Raw genomic sequence first — 23,929 nt, 5'->3', positions numbered from 1 at the left:
AAAAGTGAAATTTGAGGGGCGCCTGGGTGGCTCAGTCAGTTAAGTGTCTGCCTTTGGCTCAGGTCATGATCCTGGATCCGGATCCAGGCTCCCTGCTCAGCGGGGAGTCTGCTTCTTCCTCTACCCTTCCCCCCTGCTTGTGATCTCTCTCTCTCTCTCTCTCAAATAAATAAATAAAATCTTTTAAAAAATAAAAGTGAAATTTGATTTTCATTCAGTTCATATTCCTGCATATTAAGTATATATGTTTAATATAGTAGTCTATTTGCTTTGTAAATAGAATCAATGCTTTATATTTTGGAATTTTGTACTACAGGAAGATTTATGCAGAGCATGAAAACATGGACAGTTTAAAAATAAATTATCTTTAGTGTTGAAATAGAACATACTAATTTGTCATATATAAAAGGAAATTCCCCTTCATAATCGTATCTTGCTCATACTTAAAGGTTGTTGTGCTTTTAATTATACAGCAACTGATGATGATGATGTAGCCCTCGTTGGCTGGGGAACATCAGTCCGGGTGCCCTAGGAAATGCCCAAATTTGGGGTGATTTTTTTCTCTGGTTCAGATCTGTTTTATTACAACGGAATAAAGAAATTCCAGTCCACTGAGAGATAGAGACTTTACAAAGGTTTCAGTTGACCCTTATCTCCAAAATGCAACGTTGTGGCCTTCTCAGACATTTCATGCACTGCTTCTGCCGCCTGTGTGACAATAGGAGTCACCAATTATCTGAATAGTCTGGATTCTTATCTCATTGGTGCTTTAGTACACTCCACTTTTGGGGCAGATTACAAAGAGCGTCCACTTCCTACAGCTGGGTTTCTAACAGTAAGACCGGGTGACTCTTCTAAAATGGGGAAGTTCTGACCTCTCTCATTACTTTTCTTAGGACATAAATTGTGGTCCAATGGTGATGTCTAATCATGATCATCTTACTTCCTTTGGGGTACTCATTAGGACTTTAAGGAACACATTTTTCTATTAAATAATAGAATGCAAGTAATCATAATGCCTAAACTAAGGATGGCTTTTCACAGGGAAGTTGCCAAATTATCATAATTTCCTTCCTTGTAATATGTGTGGCATGTCTTTCATGAAAACACTCAGGTGGCTGTAATAACTTGCTTAAGAAAAGCTATCCACTGGTTGGATCAATGCCATGGATCCATACTGGTTGATTCCATGTATAGAGGGACAGATTGTATATGGTGCTATGGATGATCTTAGAACATAAAGAGATCCCTGAGAGACCATTGTAATACTGGGATTAAAAATTGCCTACAAAAATCCACAAAGTCAATAATTTATGGAAGAATAAACAAAAATTAAATGTAACTTAAAAATTATATTTTTCAGCTTATTACCATGATATGCATGTAACTAATGAATAAGACTTAGATCTATGGCATGAAGGAAATGTCTAAGCTGAACAACCTTAAAGACTTCCTTTCTACCCATAACATATACCCCAGTTTCTTTTTTTTTTCTTCAAGATTTTATTTGTTTATTTGGCAGAGAGATAGCACAAGTAGGCAGAGACGCAGGCAGAGGGAGAGGGAGAAGCAGGCTCCCCGCTGAGCAGGGAGCCTGATGCAGGACTCGATTCCAGGACCCTGGGATCATGACCTGAGCCGAAGGCAGCCGCTTAACCTACTGAGTCACCCAGGCGCCCCATATACCCCAGTTTCTGTGTAAAGCTCAGAGTCTGTCCTTTACTTTGAGGTTTTTCTTGTGCTAGAATGGCATAACAGCTTATTATCCATCACATTATAGCTAGCTTTATCTGCCAAACTCCTTCAGATTAACCTCAGTTTCAGACCATCATATCCAGTTCTGAAAGCTCAAATAGGATGGGCACCTTCTCTGCAGCTAGCCTATATGGAACCCTCAGCCTCTGCTGAAATGAGATTTAAGACAGGAGAAAGAATAAAGCTAGTTTGCTACCCAGAGAGAGGGTGATGTGTTCAGTTTGCAGATGGAAAGATTTAGATGTTTTGCAGGACGCCGGAGGTATTGGGAGCAGACTTGGAATAGGTTTGGGAGATCAGGTGGGTAATTATGAATATAAAATGACAATTGGCCTTAGGAGACAGGATCAGGAGGCCAAAGGAAAGTCAGTGGAGAGGTATTGGGACTGAAGACTGAATCTTGCAGCAAGAAGAGGAAGAGGGGTTGATGAAAGAGATGTAGAAGCCAGGTGGAGAGGCAGGAAAAGCCTGTCACTGTCCTACCACTGTGGACCCCCACAGTCACACGTAGCTTCAAGTTTAGATTTTTGACATGCTCTCTAAGTGAAGTCACCGTATTTTGTGAGTAGGTATTAAAATTTTAATTTAGTAACAGTACACATTTAAAACATTCCAAAATGTTCGGATTCTTAAAAAAAAAAAAAAAAAGGAAGTGGCTTGGATTCCCACTAAATAATGATAATCTTGGGAAGAAAATCAGAAAGAGACTGTTCTAGGAATAGGTAATCAAAAATATCAGAAGTGTCAGAAGTTGAAAAAGGCCAAAGAGAATAAGCACTGAGAAAAGGTCCTGGTATTCACTGAGGAGATCACTGGAGTTCTTTAAGGGAGAGGTCTGAGTATTGTGGTAAAAAGAGCTCAGGGAATTAGTACATGGTAAGGAAATGGCGCCGGTCTCGAACATCCTTTAGAGGAGAGTTCGGCAGTTAGAATCGCACTTGTGTCTGTCTGCTGCTTGTTTTGTGGGTGTTGTGAGTGTAGTTCACTTTCCCTTAGTTTCTTTATTTTTGCCTCTTATTTCCTACCTCTTCCATTTCCTCCTATTCTCTAGGGAAATGGAATCCTGGCCAAAAGGCAGGCCTGTCATCTAATTGTCAGGGTACCCAAACGGAGCACCGCGGTAAGTTTCTTATTCACACTCATGGTCCTGGAAGGCAGAAGTAGATACAAGCATTTGTCCAAAGTCTATCATGTTATGACTGAGTCAAGGTACCTGTAAAAGAGCTCTTCAGAAAACAAGAGTGGAGGTATACCGCTTGGAGGAATAGGAATGAAGAGCAGAGAGCTTTGAGCAGCTCACCAGGTGGGAGCTTGTCTGGAAAGGTTTCTAGGCAACTATAAATACCTACTGCATACATTCACACTTCCTCGACTTGCTTCTTAAGGGCAAGCGGGGGAGCATTTCAAGAGTCTGAACCAGGCAGGCATCTAATATTATTGCGTTTTTACATCTCAACCACCAACATCACTGACCATTCCCAGCCAGCATTCACAGAGCCCCTAAACCAGAAATAGTGACTGAACCAGACTCAAGGATTGCTTGATTCTGTGGTGCCGACAGGAGCCATTGTTTATGATACTTCTACCCAGCTCCAAGGGAGCCTTGACTTGTGTGTTTAGTTCTTGGTCCACCGAAGAACATTTCCTGAGAGTAGCGGGGTGAGGAACCTGCTCCAACTTTCTCAAGTTTTCTTCTCTCCTGCTTTTGTGCTCAAGCATCTGTGTAAGCCTTACAGGGCCTACACCAGGAACAGCAGAGCCCAAGTGTCCATTTCTGGTGCCACAGAGTCCAGGAGTGCTCCCAGGCTTGATTTGGAGCCCTTCTTGCCTTCCTGATATTTTTTTACTAGTTGTGTGCTCTGGCCTCTGAGCCAGTGCAGTGAGCTTTGTGGGTGTATTTGTATTTGCACAATGAATAGTATTTTCCTCTGCTTTAAATAACAGTGATTATTGTACCACCTATCACATACCCATCCGTCTATTCATTATTCAATTCCCATTTATTCATTCATTCATGCATTCAAATATTTATTAAGCACACTTTAAATGCCATGCCCACCCCAGGGGCCACAAAGGGACTAAAAATATTCCTTACCATCAGGAAGCAAGACCTGAACAAATGTAACATCGAGTCTTCTTGGAATTTGGAGCAGGAAAAAACACATGAGGCTGTGGGCAAGAAGAGGTGGATTCTAATAAATTTCCTACTGAACAGTTAGTCTTAATGAACGTTCTTTCTTTAGATGGTGAGGATTGCACCAGAAATCAAGATTTCTGGATTTCAAGTCAAATTTTGAACACTTTAAAGGAAAAATTTGCATATGTGCAGAGTCGTGGTGGTAATTAGGGTATGAGGCCCCATTTTGAAACACTGTAATCTGGTCTGAGTCTGAATTTCATTTCCTGAAGGATTTACTTGTATCATATCAAGCTGCTCTAGTCCTATTAATTGCAAACCCATTTAAAACCTGGAAACTGGATACTGCTCTCGGCCTAGGCCATGGCTGCCGTTGAGTTAACAGGAAGGAGCATGCTAAATTTTCAGTTTTGGACATTGGACACTAGAGGGCAGTGTTTTACTTTTTTTAAGATCGAAGGTCCGGCTGTACAAAATGCCGAGCTGTAGCTCGAGGGCTTTGTGGGTGTGGAAAATCTTCAGATATTTGCAGTGAAACCCACCATTCCCTGACTGATCTTCACAGAGCTGAAGAAATGATTCCATGTGACTCACCAATCCTTAGGGAGAGAATTTGCCCAAGCTGTTTGTCTTCATGGTTGAGAAGTTTTCAGGATTTAAATGTATCCCTTACAGAGCCCCATGTGAAGATTTGCTTTTTTTTTTTTTTTTTTGAGAGAGAGAGCGAGAAAGCAGGGGAGGGGCAAAGGAAGAGAGAGAATCTTAAGCAGGCTCTGTGCTCAATGTGGGGCTCGATCTCATGACCCAGTGAGATCATGACCTAAGCCGAAATCAAGAGTTGGGCACTTAACTGACTAAGACACCCAGGTGCCCCAGATTTGCTTTTAAGTACACTTTTTATGCACTTTTTCGGGCCTATATTATCACCTTCTGGGGGTGGGGGCACTTCTAACACGTTGCACACACAAATGTGTATCTATTACAAAATCTTTTGGCAACAATAGGCCCCATTCCCTTTCACCAAGACCTGCCTGTGGACCCTGCCTACCCCAGCCTCTTCTCTCTCCATGTTACTGCACTTGCCTACTTTCTGTTACCATTTATTTTATTTATTTATTTTTAAAGATTTTATTTATTTATTTGAGAGAGAGAGACACAGTGAGAGAGGGAACACAAGCAGGGGGAGTGGGAGAGGGAGAAGCAGGCTTCCCGCTGAGCAGGGAGCTCGATGCGGGGCTCGATCCCAGGACCCTGGGATCATGACCTGAGCTGAAGGCAGACGCTTAACGACAGCCACCCAGGCGCCCCTGTTACCATTTATTTTTGTAGCTTCTCATTTAGTATGTTTTCATGGCTGTTTGCATGTGTTATCTCTGCAGTTAGAATGTAAGCCCCTAAGGACAGGGGCTGTGTTTTACATTACTTTTTCATACCCTCCAGTGCTCACGATAGGACATAGAAGAGATGTTCCATGGAAACTTTCTCAGTCAAATGAAGTGGGAGGTGATACCAGTAGGACAAGCACAGAGTTATTGGTAAATTACCTGAAGGGTATCTTTGGGAAAAACCTTATATGTAAAACCCTGATTTCCATTCCTAGAGCCTGTTCTTGCCATTCTTTATCACTATTCCAATTTTCCTGTTTTGTGTCTCATTTTATCAGGATCCAAATTAGGGCACTAGTGGGGAAACTAGTCCTGAAACACACCTGTATGATTTCCTGTAAATTACTAGATACAATGTCCTCTTCTCTACATCTTTGCCCTTCCAAATAGCCAATCCTAGTGATGGGAATTTCTTGGCTAAAATTTCTGGAGAGTTCACAAGTGAGATATTTCAGGTGACATGTTTTCTTAGAAACCTAAGGCTTTCAGAGAGAGTCCATGGGAAGGAAAATGGATATATTTTTCTCTTTCCTGAATTTCTTAACCTCTTACAATTGTAATTAAACACTACATTTAACTTGATACTGTACTTTGATATTCTAATACAGCTGTTTTGATGGAATTATGGCGGATACATTGAAAGGTTTGTGGAGAGAGTGAAAGGGAAGGCAGAGATGAGTTAAATAATTACTGTTGAATTTCTCCATGCAAGATCTAAGAGCCTAACCAAGGAGAGGAAGAGAAGAATGGAGGGATATTAAGAGGGCAAAACTGTTGGGATCTAGTGATCAATTTGGTTATGGAAGGTGAAAAAGAGGGAAGAAACTAAACTTCCAGATTCTTGAATGGTTTAAGGAGTCATTATGAGTACAGGAAACAGAAGAAGAACAGATCCGGGGCCAAGTGAAAGAGTCTGAGTTTATCATGAGCTGTCTGTAAGACATCCATGTCATGTCAGGAGGGTGTAGGAGATCAGAATGTGGAGTTTGGAGAGAGATCTGGGCCAGAGACACAGAGTTGGGACCCATCTGAGCTTGATGGTAGAAATTCCAAGTGGGTTTAGATGGCCCACATTAAATGACCACTTATGAAACTTTGGGGAAAGCTATTTATAGGGTGAGGAGAGGAAGATAAGCCAGAAAAGCAAAGTGTCCAGGACTGTGGTTAAGGGAGAAGATAGATTTAAGAGGAAGGCATGGTCAAAATTGCTCAGTTAACAGGAGATCTGAGAGGAAAGGTAAGACTTGGAATTATGCAACTAGAAGGCCAGGTTCCAAAGAGCCATAGAACATGGCTTGTAGTGAGCTGAGAATAAACATGCTTTGGGATTCCCCACAGAGCCAGGTACAGTGTTAAGCATGTGGGATGCACACAATGAATGCTCTACTCATTGAACTGAGTTGCATGATAGTGATCATAAAACACCTTATTTATTCTTAAATAGGGAGGGGGAAGAAAGATATGCTCCCTAGAACTGGGGAATACTTTTCAAACTTCAGAGGATCCTCACTCATTCTGATTCAGGCCTCTATGAACCCTCACAGCTCCTTCTCCCAGAAGGGAATCATTCCATGTAGTTAGAGATGACATGGAGGGGGAGGTTTTGAACCGTTGGCTATTATGGACATGGGGAAAGAAGAGATGGGAGCCACAAAGACATGGCTATATAAAGGGTTAATTGTATATATGTGTAATTATGTCAATTTTTATACGCATGCCTTAGATCTTTTATAATTAGTGTGTTAGTGGCCAATAAATATGTGGTACTCACTTTCAAAGTATTTTAGTGTTTCTTATGTGCCCCGTTGTACCATTATTCAACACATAGCCCTTTGCTAAGAGAGATGGAATAACATGCATCCATGGTTGGATTCAGTATGTAAATATTGAGCACTAATGAAGTACCAATTAGACATTGTGATTCATTTAGAAAAACTATCCAGTCTCATAAATAAATAACAGACAATTTGACTTGCCTGGAGGACTTGTTCCCTACTTTTGTAAGGCTGACTTCTCAACCCTAGTGGATGAAATGTCATTTTCCCAGAGAGGCCATTCCTGACTACCTAAACTATAGAATGAAACCCCTCCTCATTATTCTATTTCATAGCATCCTGTTCACAATTTCTAATTGTGTACACACTCATCTATTTGTTTACTTGATTGATGTCTGTCTTGCTCATGATCATTACTCCTTGAAAGCCAGCATCAAATCTGTTTTTGCAGCATGCTCAGAAGGTAGCGGAGTACCTACCTGAGAAGTAGGAGGCATTTAATAAATATCTGTGGAGTAGATGCATATATTTCTTGTTCTATATGTAAAAACACTTTGTTTTGTAAGTCAGTTAAATTCTACTATTAGTATTATTTTTGTCAAATAAATATTATGATGCCATATCCATTAACAGCTAGGCTCTTAGTGGCAACCAAATCATTTGTCAAAAGTGACTCTTTAAAAAAAAAGTGATTTAATTAGTAGGATATTGGATTTAGTGGGGTGCAAGATTTTCAGGTAAAATATTTGAATTCTTTTTTTTTTTTTTAGATTTTATTTATTTATTTGAGAGAGAGAGAGAGAGTGAGAGAAAACACAGTGTGGGGGAGGGAGAAGCAGACTGCCCGTTGAGCAGGGAGCCTGATGTGGGGCTTGATCCCAGGACCCCGGGATCATGACCTGAGCCAAAGGCAGAAACTTAACCAACTGAGACACCCAGGTACCCATTAAATATTTGAAATCTTCAAAAGATATAATGTGCCAGCATATTTAAGCTTTAGGAAGGGCTGGTATTTCTCAGTTTCAAACAGATGTTTATGGCTGGGTGGCTGGTATCTCTTCTGACTGGGCTGGTGTTAGAGGGTTGATTGTTCAGTTTTTATTTGTATCACTATAAATACTACTACAATAAACATCATTATAGAAATACCACTACAATGATGCTTTTTTTGGGTCAACTACATTAAAAATAGGATTTCTGGTTCAAAAGTATGTGAAGTTTTAATTTTAATAGATAATTTATTATTTCTTCCTAAAATGTTTGTGGTAATTTAAACTCTCAGCTTTGATGTAAATAGATTCTATTTCCCTGCATCCTTGCCAGCACTGGGTGTGTGTGTGTGTGTGTGTGTGTGTGTGTGTGTTACATTTTATTTTTTTAATTGTTGCTAATTTGAAGGTCATAAGCTTTTTTGCTTATATTGGTGTATGTACTGTTACATATTCCAGTTATGAACAATACTTTTATTTCTAATAGAAATTCTACTTTATCATCATATTAGTCTTTTAACATACTGCTGAGTTAACTTGTTATTGCTTCATTTATAATTTTGCATCTATATTTATAAGAGACATTGATCTACACATTTGAAAACTATTTTATCAGAATTTTAAAATTCAGATTACCATATCTTCATAAAATAATTTGGACGAACTGTCTTTTTCTGTTGTATGGAATGGTTTAAATAATAAACAGATTATCTGATTTTAAGATTTTAAAATGCAATTTATTTTAATATAATTGTGTTAATGTGCTAAAAAGAATGTGAAGGGATATTACATTTGCTAGTATTAAATTTTTTTTCAAATTTCATTCTGCCCTAAAAAAACAAGTAGGGCATAATTGAAAAGGGGCATGTTTATTTTTCCTCAGAAAGTGCTAAGCCTCAGACCATTTTCACAAGGTAATTTTGTAGGAAACATGAATAAGAACTAACCAAATAAAGACAATTACCACCATAGTTTTCTTTACAGAAACAAAATCTTTAAAATTAACCAAGGAAATTAAACTTAAAGGGAAAGTTTTAGGTTGCTTGAATATGAGGGTACATCCACGCACATTTCATGATAAGCACAGAGTTGTAGAGATTAATACTTCATTTGGGATAAGAGAGAGAGTGAGAGTGGCTCCTATTTAGATCCATTCCACTGAGATTGATAAAAAGTTATTGGTTAAGCGTCTGCCTTTGACTCAGGTCATGATCCCAGGGTCCTGGGATCGAGTCCCACATAGGGCTCCCTGCTCCGCGGGAAGCCTGCTTCTCCCTCTCCCACTCCCCCTGCTTGTGCTCTCCCTCTCGCTTTCTCTCCCTGTCAAATAAATAAATAAAATCTTTTAAAAAAAGTTATTTATTTATGAAGTACCTACATCACTGACCATAAAAAATGACCTGCTCATAATTGGCTCATTCTCTAAGATCATAGCATATGTCAGCATAAATGTACACTTTGAATCCTTTCCCCTATTCACCCCGTTGGATTTCAATAGCATTTCTTTTGCTTTCTGTTTAATTGAAAATTAATTATCCAACAGACAAGTCCCAGGACTCCCATCCAGAATATATTCCTTCGTTTATTTTTTTCTTTGCCTTGACCAATTAAAACTTCTGGAATCCACTGAGATTTTTATATGACGAAGTTAATTATTTTGCGTAATTTAGGAGCAAAGTCTATTCTGGTAACAACTGTTTAACTGTAATTTCAAAACCATCTCCTTTATAGTCACAATCATTCTGTAAGAGTATTGCAGTTCTAATAACAAACGTTTGAATTGATAGTGTCTCTTTAATATTGTACAGCAAAGAATTTTGTGAAGTAAAGACATTAACATAGTCCAAAAGCAATGTAAAGTCTGAGCAATCAGCATAAGGGAAAATGAGCTATTCCATGTAGAGTCTTCATAATTGCTCTGAAGCAGTATATCCCAATGGGATGTGCACATGTATGCTTTTGAGAAAAATTCATGAATAAGGGATAAAGAAGGAGTTTGTGCCCATCAGTTTCTCAGGGAGAAAAGATCATGTATCCTCATGTATCCTACTTTGTTTAGACAAGTGATAAAATTAATTATGTAGAAGAACTACAGAGACCAACAGAGTTTTTGAACACTCTCCATGCACCTATTTTTTTTTTAGTTTTTTGAAACTGGAAATATTGGAAATTAAGTTTTAATCAGAGAGATATATGAAAATGTATTTGCTGTGGATCATGAACACAAAATGAGGAAAAAAAAGAGGTGCAGAGGCTTAAGAGGAGTGTAGAAGTGATAGTGAATTTCAGAGGAAAAAAAATAGACATTTTATGTAGACACCAGTATATGCATAGAAAAAAATTCTGGAAGAATACATAAGAAACTTTTAATTTTAGTTTTGTTTTTAAGGGAGGAATCACCTTTCATATTAAAGCTTTCTACACTGAATTAAAAAAAAGGATAGACACTTTAAGAGCAAGGTTAAGATTCCAAAGGAAGAGAATATGTCATTATTAAAACATAAAAATTATTAGGTTGCAAGAAATTTTTCTCTCTTCTGAAGGGCATTAAAAATACTGAGATACTTCTAAAAACTGTTTTTTTTTCTATTACTATTCAGTTTATAATCTTATATTTAATTATTAAACATGTCTGTAGGTAAGTTTTCTGTTGTTGTTGAGAGTGAACCAGGATGTTGCTGAGGTCAAATAATTTTCTTAATTTTAACTTTAGCATGGAGGTACAGCATTCCAAGAGTACATTTGTGTTACACAGAGGGACTCAGCTTTCATCATGATTATTATTTCTATTTCTATATTGTTACTTCTATATTATATATATCATATTAACCAAATCAATAGCATTCTGTATTAATGAGTAGCTTTTTCAGCTCTTGACCGTATAAGATGATTTCACATTTCTATAATTCTATTATGATATTTATAAAACTGCATGCATATTCGTAAGAAATTATAGGAACTATATAAACCAACACCCTTAATTGTACACTATTGAACTTAGCTTCTTTTGAAGGTTTGTGTTTTGATCAAGACTGTGGAGGTGCTTAAAAAAAGGAGATGTTTTTAAAAAAACTCTACAAATAGGGAAAGATTGAGGCTTGCTAATATGGAACCCAGTTCTAGTTGCTTAAAAAAGAAAAGTATGTAGGAAGAGCCTATAATTTTCACTACTATCTTTGGGCTTGGAAAAATGCCCAGGTTAGTGACAAAGGGAACTTTGGGGGAAGACTCTAAATCTACCAGAATGTAAGAGAGAAAATGGAAAATCAGATGGATAGCTTCATTGAAAACACAGCCGTGTAAAATCTTCGAGAGTTAAAGGAATAATAGCAGGATTTCTATTGATTTTTTCCAAATTGAAATATTACTATGATTTAACAATTTCCGTTATTTTGAAAATAAGCAGAGATGCAGCTGTAAGCCATTAACTACAGTCAAAGTCATTATGAATTTGCTCTTGGGGCCAGGATTCACATATCAACTGTGACCCAATCTTGAAACCTGATTGTCTTTCTGATCTTAACCATTTTTTTGAAGTACAATTTCCCCGGCATCTACCCCTTCTTTTTTCAGGTGGTGTTTTATGATGTCTAGGACACTGCTTCTCATACTTCAACATACACATAAATTTCCTGAAGATTTTATTAAAATGCAGATTCTGACTCCCTAAAGTCTGAGAGTTTGCACTGTAGTAAGTTCCCCGTGATGCTGATGCTGTTGGCTTGAAGCCTGTGCTTTGACTAGGAAGGGACTCTGGAATACTGCAACATCCCCCTAAATGATTATCATTAGATTGATCTTTCTATAACATGATTTTAATAAAAGTCTTCCTTTGTTGGAAAACCTTCAGGGATCTACCAAATCTAGTTTAAAGCCCAAATCAAGTCATTCACTGCCTTCCTAATTTTGAAAAAAACTTTCTATCTTCCACCACTCCCTTTCAAGAACTCTGAGTTTTAGTCAAACTAGCCAAATGTCTGCTTTCTGCTGAAGTTCTAGTTCCACCCAAGAGGTGGACCTAGTAGACTACTGGCTCTTCCCCTCCCGCTTCCCAAATCCCTCCCCCTCTCCAGAAGAACAAGGGAGAGAAAAATATGGAGAAAATGGTGAGCAAGCCCTGAGTCGAGGAATGGGGAAAAGGGAGCTGTTTGGAACACACGTGGGATGGTAGCTCTGGCCTGGGGCAGAAGGCGACTCAGCCTGGTTGTAGGAGGCTAAAATAAAAACTTTTCCCTTCATTTCCTTTGGGATTTGCAATGCCAGGCCCTGTGCTAGCAGCAACTGAAAGCTGGCTCAGGTCTCCCCAGCAGGAAAAGCAAGGGCAGTGTAGATACCTGTAGATACAAGATAGTGCTTGTGGGCAGCTGACCTCAGAGCTCTCCATACTTTTCCTTCTCCAAGCCTTGGGGCTGGGAAAGTACAATCTCGCGTTCGCGGCTGTGAGGGATTTAACTGTGCTTTTCTGGTATTATCTTCATTAGGTTTAATTAGCAATGTTCTACTTGCTTTATAAAAAAAAAAAGTTGGGAAGTATGCTTTCTTTTTCTGTGTTCTGGAATAATTTAAGCATAATTAGAATCATCTGGTGTTTGAAGGTTTGGTGGAATTCTCTTGTGAAGCCATCTGGGCCTGTTGCCTTTTTAAGGGGGTAGGATTGGATAATTTTTCTATTTTTTTTTTCCTATGGAAATTAGTCTACTTAAGCCACCTCTATTTAATGGTATCAGTTTTGATCAATTAAACTTACTGGGAAATTACTGTTTCATCCCTGTATTATTTGCATAGAGTTGTATAAAATATTCTCTTCAGTATTTTAATTTCTTCTCTTTCAGTGATTATTTCTTATTGTGTATATTTATGCTTTCCCTTTACCCTTTTTTATCCCTCAGTAAGTTACCAAGTGATTTCTGCCCCAAAGAACCAGCATTTTAACTTATTAATTCTAATGTTTTTCTAATAATTACTTTCTGCTTTATTTTTACCATTTCCTTTCTTATGCTTTACAATGTTTGTGTGTTTGTTTTGTCCTAGGATTTCAGGTTGGGATTTTAATTCATTTACTTTTATCCTTTCATTTTTATTGATGTTAAGTGCTTAAGGCTATGAATTTCTTGAATCACAGCTTTTATTATATCCCATACATTCTGTTTTTATTATCATTATTTTTAAAAGAAATTCTGACATTTAATTTAGCATTTTCCTTTTACCAAAGAGTTGTTCAATAGAAGTTTTACATTTTTAGCTGGAAAAGACACTTTAGATATTTTCTTGTTAATTTCTATTAATACTGTGCTCTGATCAGAGAATGTTATTTGAATTATTTCTCTATTATGAAAATGAGGATTTCTATGCAATATAATATATGCTCAACTTATGTGAATGTTCTATATGCCTTTGAGAAGAAGGTATGTAAATTATTATTGGTGCTAAAATTCAATATAGATTCATAAGATCAACTTTATTCATGATGTGAGAAGTGTCTTCTATCCTTTCTTGTTTTTTGTCCACTTGATTTTCTTGGTCTGGGAATGATACATTGAAGTCTTATAATATTATTTTGTTTTTGACTGTTTCTCCTGGCATTTCCTGGAGTTTCTGTTTTATAAATGTGGTAGTTGTATTCATGGCTATTTAAGAATATTATCTTTGTTATGAATTATGATCTTTATTATTTTAACATGTCTTTCCTTGTTTCATTTAATACTTTTTGTGATGATTTATACCTTGTCCAATATCAAGATGTCAACCCTGCATTTATATATGTATGTATTATGTATGTATGTATATATTTAAAGTAACAAATGCACTTTTGATCTACAGATAAAAACTACCCAGCGAAGGTCAGTAACCATTTCAGTTCCTACTCTGTTAGAGCCATATCCTGTACAGTCTTCAGGATCTAGGTTAACAGGTTATTTTCATTATTTCATGTCATCCACAGTATTAGAAAACAAGGCATTATAGCAGTTTAGATGAAATGCACTGCTAGCAGCCAAATCCAGTCTCTTATATTCCATACTTTTTCTTCTTTCTTTCTTTCTTTCTTTCTTTCTTTCTTTCTTTCTTTCTTTCTTTCTTTCTTTTTTCTTTCTTTCAAGATTTTATTTATTCATTTGAGAGCGAGAGAGAGAGAGCACAAGCAGGGGGAGGGGAAGAGGGAGAAGCAGACTCCCAGCTGAGCAGGGAACCCGATGCGGGGCTCAATCCCAGGACCTGGAGATCATGACCTGAGCCACCCAGGTGCCCCCATACTTTTTCTTTAGATCTTCTGCTTTGTTGTTGGAAGCTTTCATGGCATCTTCCCTGGAAGTTCCTTTCAGCTGATTCCAGGCATCCCACTTGGCCTTGCCTTTGAAATCCAGCAGCCTAGGCTGCTCTGGGTTTGTGTCACCCACAGTTCCTTGTTCATAGTGGCTGTAGGTGAACAGCATCTCATCATCTGCTGGCTCGGTCTTGAGGGGCTTAGCATCCTTAGCAGTTTTGTCAAACTCAGCCTGAGACATGCCGGCAGGGTTGCAAGGATTCCAGGGAACCCTGCATTTTTATTATTTATATTTGTCTGATAAAACTTTGTCCATCTCTTTATTTTTAACATTCCTTAAACCCCTTAAGGATGTTGGTAGTATGTAGCATAGAGTTGGGTTTTACTTTGTGAATCAATCTGAAAATCTGTTTAATAAGTAAATTCACCTCATTGACATACATTGATATGACTAATATGTTTGGTCACATCAGTAATGAACTCTTATTATTTTTTTATATTTACTGTTCATACTGTGATAGTTACTATGATTCACCATGTGGTCTGTTTCCTTGCTTTTTTGTTTTTTAAGGGGTCTGGAGTGGACAGAGTATTTAATTTGGTTTAGGAAAATTTGTATTTTTTCTAATGATTACCTTTATTACCTTAGTCCCTTTATTCCTTATTTAGGCTTCTACTATTTGATTTGTCAGCTTAAGATGATCTCAGTATACAGTATTCAGAAAATGTGTTTCATTTTTTTCCTTCCTTTTCCTGTTTTTCCTCCCATTTACTTAGCTATATTTTTAAATTCTGTCAGAATATTTAACAGGTACATACTATTCTTTCATCTCTTTGCCCCACCTTTATTATAGTCTTAAGTCTGTAATTAAATATGTATATTAAATATCTTCAGTGCTCACCAAAGGTCCTCTTGTTGAAGTTTTTCAATTCCTATCAAGCTGGCTGAAGGTCTTCCTCTAGTAGATTCCTCAGGGAAGCCTCATGAGGACTGTATTCTCTGGATTGTTACATGTTTGAAGTTGTTTTCTATCCCCTTGGTTCCCCATGCAAAGGTGAGATATTGGAGAGGCTCACTGAGATTTCTAGTTTGAGAATGGCTTATTCTGTTGGACAGAGAAGTACAATTTCCTCTTTGTGGAGAAGCAAGTTGGTGTATCTTCTGATTCTCAGTCTCTTTGGTTTATTAGTTCTCCTTAATCTCAACACCTGCTGCTCCCTTTACCACCTAGCCTCCAAGGGATGCGTCCACCAAGAGCTCTCCCTTTCCCCCAGAGGCCGTACCTTTTTCAGGACTGTTGCTTCCACTCCTGTGCACTTTTCTGCCCCTTCCTTTCAGTTCTCCAGGAGCCAGTGCTCTGATCTAGCAGGTCTTATCTTTATTCCCGGCATTTCTCCAGTCCATGTGGAACTTTCTCCTCCTGGGAGTGATGTTATATCGTTGTGGGTTCTGTTGCTGCTGTACCCCACTCTCTTCTCCTTGTTTTTGATCTGGCCTAGGCCCTGGAGTGGTTCTCCAGCTTTGGATGCTTAGACGCTACTTCCATGTAAATTGATATTTGTCGCAATCTCTGTCTCCCAGTCATGTGGTAGGCATGGGTTATGGCTAGTTTTATTTGCTCCCTTTTGGGATCTGTGTGGTTTTGGAGAAAGTGAGCAGAGATTTGAATTTAGGCAATCACCATCATCCTATGGGAACTCAAAGTGCAACAGATACCACTTTTTTATTTCAGTAATTTGAGTTGAATTGTGTTGTAAGAACTTTGAGGGCACACCTAATACATTATCAGGCATATTAATAAGTGATAATTAAGTATCTGATGGAGGAATATATTAATAGATATTATAATTCACTTTACTTTAGCAAAAGAAATTATGGAGGAACTACTCTAATATTTATGGTAAAATAATCATGCCTAAATTTTATTAGTTGCTAACTCAGTGGCTTAATTGTTGCCAGTCTATCAGTGATATATTATGGAAGTTAAATACAGAAATCGTTTCATGCATTTGGTTACAATTCTGAGAGACAGAGTGAGGTGAGCATAAATCAGGATAGACAACATGGTAGATGTGATTTTCTTTCCTAATAATGAATGAGGCTAGATGAAACTTTTAGGTAAAGAAAACAATAAGCTATGCATTGTATTTTCTTTGGTTAAAAAATTACATATATTAAGTTCTCTACTTTTAGCTACTTGGAAGGATGTCATATAAGAAAAAAAAAATCCATGAAACCTCGCCAATGATTTTGATCAGAGAATGTTGGCAGACTGAACGAAGTATCTGATAAAGTAAATGTTGCCAAATAATTTCAATGTTTTTAGTAGATGGTTTCTTAAACTTAATTGTGTGGCTCTGTGAGGACACACAAAAAAAAGTAAATCAGAAAAGATAAATCAGTACCACTTTCAGGGGATGGGACTGATAGTGGCCCCCATCTTTCTCTAGAGCAGAAGTTCTTATGGTGGTGAGCATACTCCGTATTTGTGCTGTCCAATGATGGCTACTAGCCGCATGCGGTGAATGGCCTGAGCAACTCAATTTTTAACTTGCTTATTTTAATTACTTCATGGTTACTATATTGGGCACTGCAGGTATCCAAAGAGACATTCATGAGCTCAGGCTTGAAGTTATCTTATTTGGGGGAGATAAAAAGAACAGGAGAGAAATTTGGGTGGAAGTGAGGATTATCTGTCTGTTATCTATCTATCCATCATCTATGTATCTACGTATCTATCTATCTATCCATCTATCTGAGAAAGAGCAAGCGACTACTTTTTCATAAGGAAAAAAGAGGAAATGCTATTTTCTACTCTTAGGTGAGCTCAGGACTACTTGTAAAGTTTTGAGTCTTTTCAGTTGTTGCCTCTGCAGCTTTGTATCAGACTATGATATCCACCTTTATGTTTAACTCTTTGCACTCTTTCATATTAGTGAAATCCATATGTAGACTATCACTTGGTTGGTTGAGTATTTTGAAACTAAGTTAAGGAACACATATACTCACATGAAACACACACCAAATCCATCCCCATATTTGTCCTGATGTTGAGCCAAGAGCTATCTAGAAATTTATTAACCAGACCTTTAGTTTACTGGTTTGTTTAAGGCCTAGGTTTCTTGGATTCAGGACTCAGGCTGCCTGAGTTTCAATTCTGGATCTCCCATTTATTAGAAGTGTGACTCTTGGAGACATACTTAACTTTTGTATTAGTTTCCCCATGGGGTTGTTATGAAGGTTAAATGAAATCATAGTTGTAAAATATATAGAATAATGCTTTACACTGCTTATTGAACAAGTTAAATTAAAATTATTAAAGATTAGATGCTACCAGTATTAATGACATTTTCTCATTCATCAGAGCTTGTTCAAGTATCTGTCACGTGGTAGACATCAGAAACACCATCAGGTGACTGGCCAGGTTGGTACTGATTTAGTAGGCTTCATATGTGATGGGATCCATGTTCAGGGTCTCAAGATGGTAGCACAAGCTCTTTGTTCCCTACTGCCAGGCAAATAGAGAGCAGAAGAAATGTTGAGGCTTTTAGTGAGATGAGTTTGAAATAACTGCAAATAGGAAAAACATGTTGTCTGATTTTGCCACGAAATACCTTCCAGTTTAGCAATTCTGAGACAGATCTGTTTGCAAAATGTGAGTAGGTACCTAGGTTAGGCTGATAGCATACTCAATATTCTGTTGCTAAGGTTCTAAGCCTATTCGTGGTATCTATTTTTAGAGTGTACAAGAATGAATCAGAAGCCTATGATTAATTATTAATGATTGTGAAATAACCCTGTTGGATGATAGAATGTAGAAAGTTTTAATAACAGCTGCTTTGAGGATTACTTTTAACAAATACATAAAAGGATTTTTGAAGATATATTTTACCTCCTTGGAACATTGCTTGTTTTGAAGTAATTTTCTCTTTAAATGTCTATGGTATAATCCTATCTTGAAAAGAAAAGACCATGGCAATGAGAGGCTCCAAAAAGATTAATTATAGCTCTGTATTTATTAGCACGCAAACTAAATTCATAAAATTTGTAAATGTCTAACAGCCTATCAGATTAAAAGAAAACTTTTTTTTTTCAGTGTGGTGTCCTTTTTAATGTCTATAATAATTAGTGATATTGATCATTTACTACTTCCAGGCTCTGTTCTCAATCGGTTACATAGGTGAGAAAACTCAAGGGTGGAAAAGTTAAATACCTGGTCATGGTCACACAGATAGTAAGGATGGATTTGATCCTGAGCAATCTGACTCAAGGACCTGTACTCTTGACCTTGATTTCTTTTCTAGCTCACAAAGAGGACCCACCATACATCACTAAACAAGGCCATGGGAAGATTATATCTTGTACAGATTTCATTCTTCCACATCCTACTATAACCATTCGTTTGTTTAACAGACACTGAACACACACTAAGCTAATGATGGATACGCTTTATTGAGCATTTATTGGCGAATGGTTTAAATGTATCATCTCATTTAACCCTTGTAGCTACCCCATGACATAGCTTAGAGACCTTAAATGGCAGCGTGTTGCGGTGAGCACAGAGGCAGGAGTTAAATGCAGGTTCCCTGACTCCAGGGCTAATCCTCTTCAACACGTTACAGGCAGCGGATTGTGCTCAGGGCTGTAGAATATGGACGTTGCTCAAATCACAAACCCTTTGAAGAACTTGGAATGCAGTTTTGCTGGTAAGATATGCATGCAAATAACTGTGAGGAGAGTTATAAAGGTTAGAGATACTCTCCTCCCAAGCTCATCAGACACAGCAATCACCTTTGACAAAACAGGAAAGACTACATAGAAAAGGATATCTGAGCTGATTAAAGAAAGAAAGTGAAATTTGGAAAAGGAATGATTTAGGAAATCAAGGTCAGATAGTGAAAACTAGCAGTAGGCATCTGTAGTGATTTTGAAATAAGAAAAACAGTTTTATTATTAATAGGCCTGTTTCCATTTTTGAAACACAGCACGAGGATTTTCTTTCCAAAGTTGGTTTATACTTTCCTTCATTTGTTTAATAAGTATATACTGAGTATCTATTGGGTATAGGATATTGCTGATGCCAGCAGTGAAGATAGCCAGTGTTCTAAGAGACAGAGCTTATGGCCTAGTGGGGGAAAGGCTGACCAAAAAAAAAAAAACAAAAAAAGTGAGGTGCACAGCCTGTGTAATGATGATAGTGCTCCCATCAAACTCCAAGCAGGGCAGGGGGGTGGGGAGTCAGAGGCAGGGGTAAGGCAGCTTGCTACTTCAAATAGGGTGATGAGAGAAAGTCTCACCGAAGAGGTGGCATATGATAAGAACCTGAAGAGGTGAAAGAGCACATTTCAGGGGCACCTGGGTGGCTCAGTTGGTTAAGCGACTGCCTTCGGCTCAGGTCATGATCCTGGAGTCCCAGGATCGAGTCCCACATCGGGCTCCCCACTCAGTGGGGAGTCTGCTTCTCCCTCTGACCCTCTCCCCTCTCATGTTCTCTCTCACTCTCTCTCTCAAATAAATAAATAAAATCTTAAAAAAAAAACCCCAAAAAACCACATTTCAGTACATGTCACTTTAAGAACTTCATACCTGAGGGCACCACATTTCAGTACATGTCACTTTAAGAACTTCATACCTGAGGGCACCACATTTCAGTACATGTCACTTTAAGAACTTCATACCTGAGGGCGTGTGCCAGATAGCTTGCTTTTACTCACCATGCCTCATCCCCCAGGATCTACTCTCTATGCATCTCCACCCTTCTTTTTTCTGTGCAAGGATAGGCTATGAGGAGGATATCACCAAGCAACTTTGCACTTTGGCTTACAGTTAGGTTCAGCTGCTGAGAGGTCTGGCATGAGGTCAGAGGGAGAAGAGAGTGAGGTCTGGATATTTATTCCCTCCCTCTGTCTCCAAGTGGAGCCCTGAGTAATATGGGCTGAAGGGAATCAGCTTTAGCCCTGTTTTAGGAAGTAAAAATGTGAAGCAATGAAAGATGCAATGATTTGACCGTGGTATAATGAGGGTGGTGTAACTGGGGTAAGAATGGAAACTGCAAATATCTAATCCTTGGAAGCCTGTTGAAGTTAGCCCACCGAAAGGCAATATTTCTCTTTTTAGACCCCTTTAGGCGCTGATGACATTTACTGACCCTATCACTGAAAGAATACAGGTGCGCAGGTGTATGTAGGACACACACCCCATCGCTTGCCGTTTCCAGGGGTTAACAAATTCCTTGAAGCTCTTCTACAGATTCCTGGATTCCCTAAGACCCTTGGCTCCATGGAAATGAGAGAGAGCTCCTATCTTTGGGTGATCTGGTACATAGACTCTCTCAGCAGCTAACATTTAACAATGCTTAATTTTGTGGTTTCAGTGAAAAAAGTAAAATAAATATTTTCCACTGTAAGTTGGGAGACAAAATGAGGCTTTAACAGGAGTTCCATATCCAGCCATGCAAGAAAGTCATGCACTGTCAAGAAGCATTTTCAAAATTAATGCTCTATAAATATCACATCTTTAGTAGGAGCTCTAATCTTTTATTCAAAGATGCAGTGTGTCTCTAAATAAAATAGTCCAAGTGGACTTGTATTATTGAAACAATGGCACATAGGGTATTTTGAGGCAGATAAAATGTTACCTGTTGTTGGGTAGAAATAGCTTGAAATATTACTCTGATACACTAGCCTGATAAAAAACTATAAAACAACTGAAATCACCCCCTCCTGTAGGGTGACCTGAGTTCCTTGAGACTGGTGGTGCCATCATCCTTGTCTCTGAGTTCCCAGTGCCGGGCGCGGCACCAACCACAACGTGGGATCCCAGCAGAAATTTATTTCTATTCAGAAGAAAATTGCGTCTTATTTATTGGTGATAAGTGGACATGAATGGCTCGTTTTTCTCTATTTAACAACATCTAGAGGAGGCTTTAATTCAGCATATTGTAAGAACGATGAAAGAATTTGTTGAGATGGACTGAACCACACTTGTGAGAACTTTAGGCATTGTCTCTTCAGTTAACTTAGGCACACATACACACACAGTAAAAAACACTATGACTCTTTCCATGAAAATCTTTAACAGTATTCATAATCCACTAAGTCTGTGGCAATTTGTGATAGCAACAAGAGGAAACTAGTATGTTTACCTAAAAGTAAACCATGAAAAGACTTATCAGAGCCATTTAAAAAGTAATACAAATATATTCACGTAATTTTGCATTTGCTCCTTTACCTCTTTTAAAAGCTGTGTGTAGAATTGATACAGAAGGAGAATAAAACAGTTTGTGGTAAGTGTTTCATGCGCCCACATCACTCTGACCTCTAGTTCTGCTGGTGCAGCATTTTCCCTGACTCTGACCCTCTCACCTTGCTCTTATAAGGGTCCTTTTGAATATGTTGGAACCACCAGGATAATCCCTTCATTTCAAAAAAAAATTTTTTTAAGATTTTATTTATTTATTTGACAGAGAGAGAGAGAGAGCCCAAGCAGGGGGAGCAGCAGAGGGAGAGGGAGAAGCAGGCTCCCCGCCGAGCAGGGAGCCCGACGCGGGGCTCGATCCCAGAACCCTGGGATCAAGACCTGAGCTGAAGGCAGACGCTTAACTGACTGAGCCACCCAGGCACCCCTCATTTCAAAATTTTAAATTTAATCATATCTGCAAAGTCCCTTTTATCATGGAAGGTAACATAGTCACAGATTCGAGGAATCAGGATGTGGGCATTTTAGAAGGCCATTATTATGCCTACCGCCCTAGAAGAAGGACCTTCCTCCTTCAGGTGCTATTGCTCTTTGAACCAGGACCTTAATTTCTAACCACACAATGACTAATCTTAGTCTTTGTTTACGTATTTATTAGTGAATAGATGAATAGAGTTTAGCTCTGTGTATTTATTCAAGAGTCCATTCCTTCATGTAATCAATAAACTGAGTCTTAGGTCTGTGTTTTATTTGAAAGTGTTGCTTCTTTTCAAGAAACTCAGTAAAATGTTAGCTGATTATTTTACACAGAAATTGCTCTAAGTTGCAAGGGTGAAATAATTGTTATTGTTGCTAGAGTCATTATTTGCTGTTTAACAGTAAGGACATTGAATTGTTTTTCTTTATGGGAATAGTTTGATGCTTAGAGTCTGACCTAAAAGCAAATTTTTCATATTAGCTTGTACCGTGGGGCTATCTATGTAATCATTCATCATCAAACATTGCCTCAAACTGCAAGCACTTGAAGAGTATTATGGTTTAATCACTTCGTATTCTAAATGTGGTAGTCAGCTTTCCCTAGGAAGGACGATGTGGCTCAGAGAGAATGAAAACACCACTCAGCACTTTTTTTTCCTTCCATAGTAAATGCAAAGAAAGGACTATGAATTGTAAGATCATCACTCTGTGGTAGCTATCTCTGTAATCTTAAAATGCCTATTCACCCATAATCAGCCTCATTCTCAAAAAGGGCTTTATAGAATGTTATAACTAGAAGAAAAATGGGAGATTATTTGGTTTCTCTCCCTTTTTTGTACAAATGAGGACCCTGCGACCCAAAGGGGAAATGACTTGCTCAAAGTCAAACAATTAGGGCACTAGACTCGACTTAATTTTTCTGACTTTCGGAAGTGGCTTCTTTTGAGCATATTTCCATGGAGAATATGCTTTGAACATTCGTGTGGAAATGTGACTATGAGTTTTAGCATGATACTGTGGCAGAAGTGACTTCTTGAAGACCTCTTGTCTCGTTTCCTGTTTTCCTTTCTGTATGACTGTTGCAAAATATTACAAATCTGTGTGTGTGTGTGTGTGTGTGTAATGCAAAAAGTACTCTGCTAGTGTCTCTTAGATATAACCACCAATGGTGCCTGTCTGTGAAGCCTTGGGTAAAGCCATGGGAATTTCAACTGCAATATAAATTAGTACAGGAAGAGAACCAAATGAGTGTTGCAGGCTTCTTACGAGAGAGTCATTGGTGTAAGTTGTGGAGGAAATAAAAAGGAACCGAAACTTGATCATTGATGATCTGTCATGATGTAAGTGGCAACAACTCAGGGAAGCCAGGATGTGTAAAGAAAGGAGTTTGTAAAACAGGGACAGAGGAGTGAAAAGATTTGCATGAATATACAGCTGAGCTAAGGCCAGGTCCTTTATATTGACCTGGTTTTAACTCAGCATCCAGCACCTCCTCTCCCGGATCCTTCTTTGTAGTGGCTGAAGATGTTTAAGTGGAGAAGTGACCTTATTGAAGTAGTTCTTTATGATATGTCATTTGCCAAACTGTGCTGAATGTTGTAGAGTAGAAAGTGGTCCAACGCAGGGTGACCGGTTTGGAGGTTAACAAGAGTGTAAACCCAGGCTGTGGGAACTTTCAACCACAGAATCTGTGAGAACGCCATCATCTGCAACACCCCCCCCGCACCCCCCCCCCCCCCCGTCCTAGGGCAACAGTAGAACTCTTCTTTCTCTAATCGAAGGTCAACCTCTCCTGTATTCTCAATGCCACTCATTCTCACTTCCTCAAGAATCTTACATTTTGGATCTTTTCCCTATCCTCTGTCATTGCTTCCTCCATCATTATTGGCACCTTCCTCTCAATATTCTCAAATCTATCCCATCTTAAAAACAGAATTTCCTCTCACCTATA

At 38.4% G+C, this 23,929-nt stretch overlaps 1 long non-coding RNA gene and 1 pseudogene across 1 annotated transcript in view; one reads left to right on the top strand and one right to left on the bottom strand.

Annotated features, from left to right (window-relative positions):
- LOC145720535 (uncharacterized) overlaps positions 1 to 23,929 on the top strand; it is a 96,702-nt gene that overhangs the window by 41,136 nt on the left and 31,637 nt on the right. The gene's annotated exons all lie outside the window — the stretch shown is intronic.
- LOC145720726 (acyl-CoA-binding protein pseudogene) lies at positions 14,242 to 14,544 on the bottom strand (annotated as a pseudogene).

The sequence above is a fragment of the Leptonychotes weddellii genome, chromosome 3 (genome assembly GCF_054177405.1).
Source record: "Leptonychotes weddellii isolate Sample4059 chromosome 3, ASM5417740v2, whole genome shotgun sequence".
NCBI classification, from domain to species: Eukaryota; Metazoa; Chordata; class Mammalia; order Carnivora; family Phocidae; genus Leptonychotes; species Leptonychotes weddellii.
This window is presented reverse-complemented; position numbering and strand designations above follow the sequence as displayed.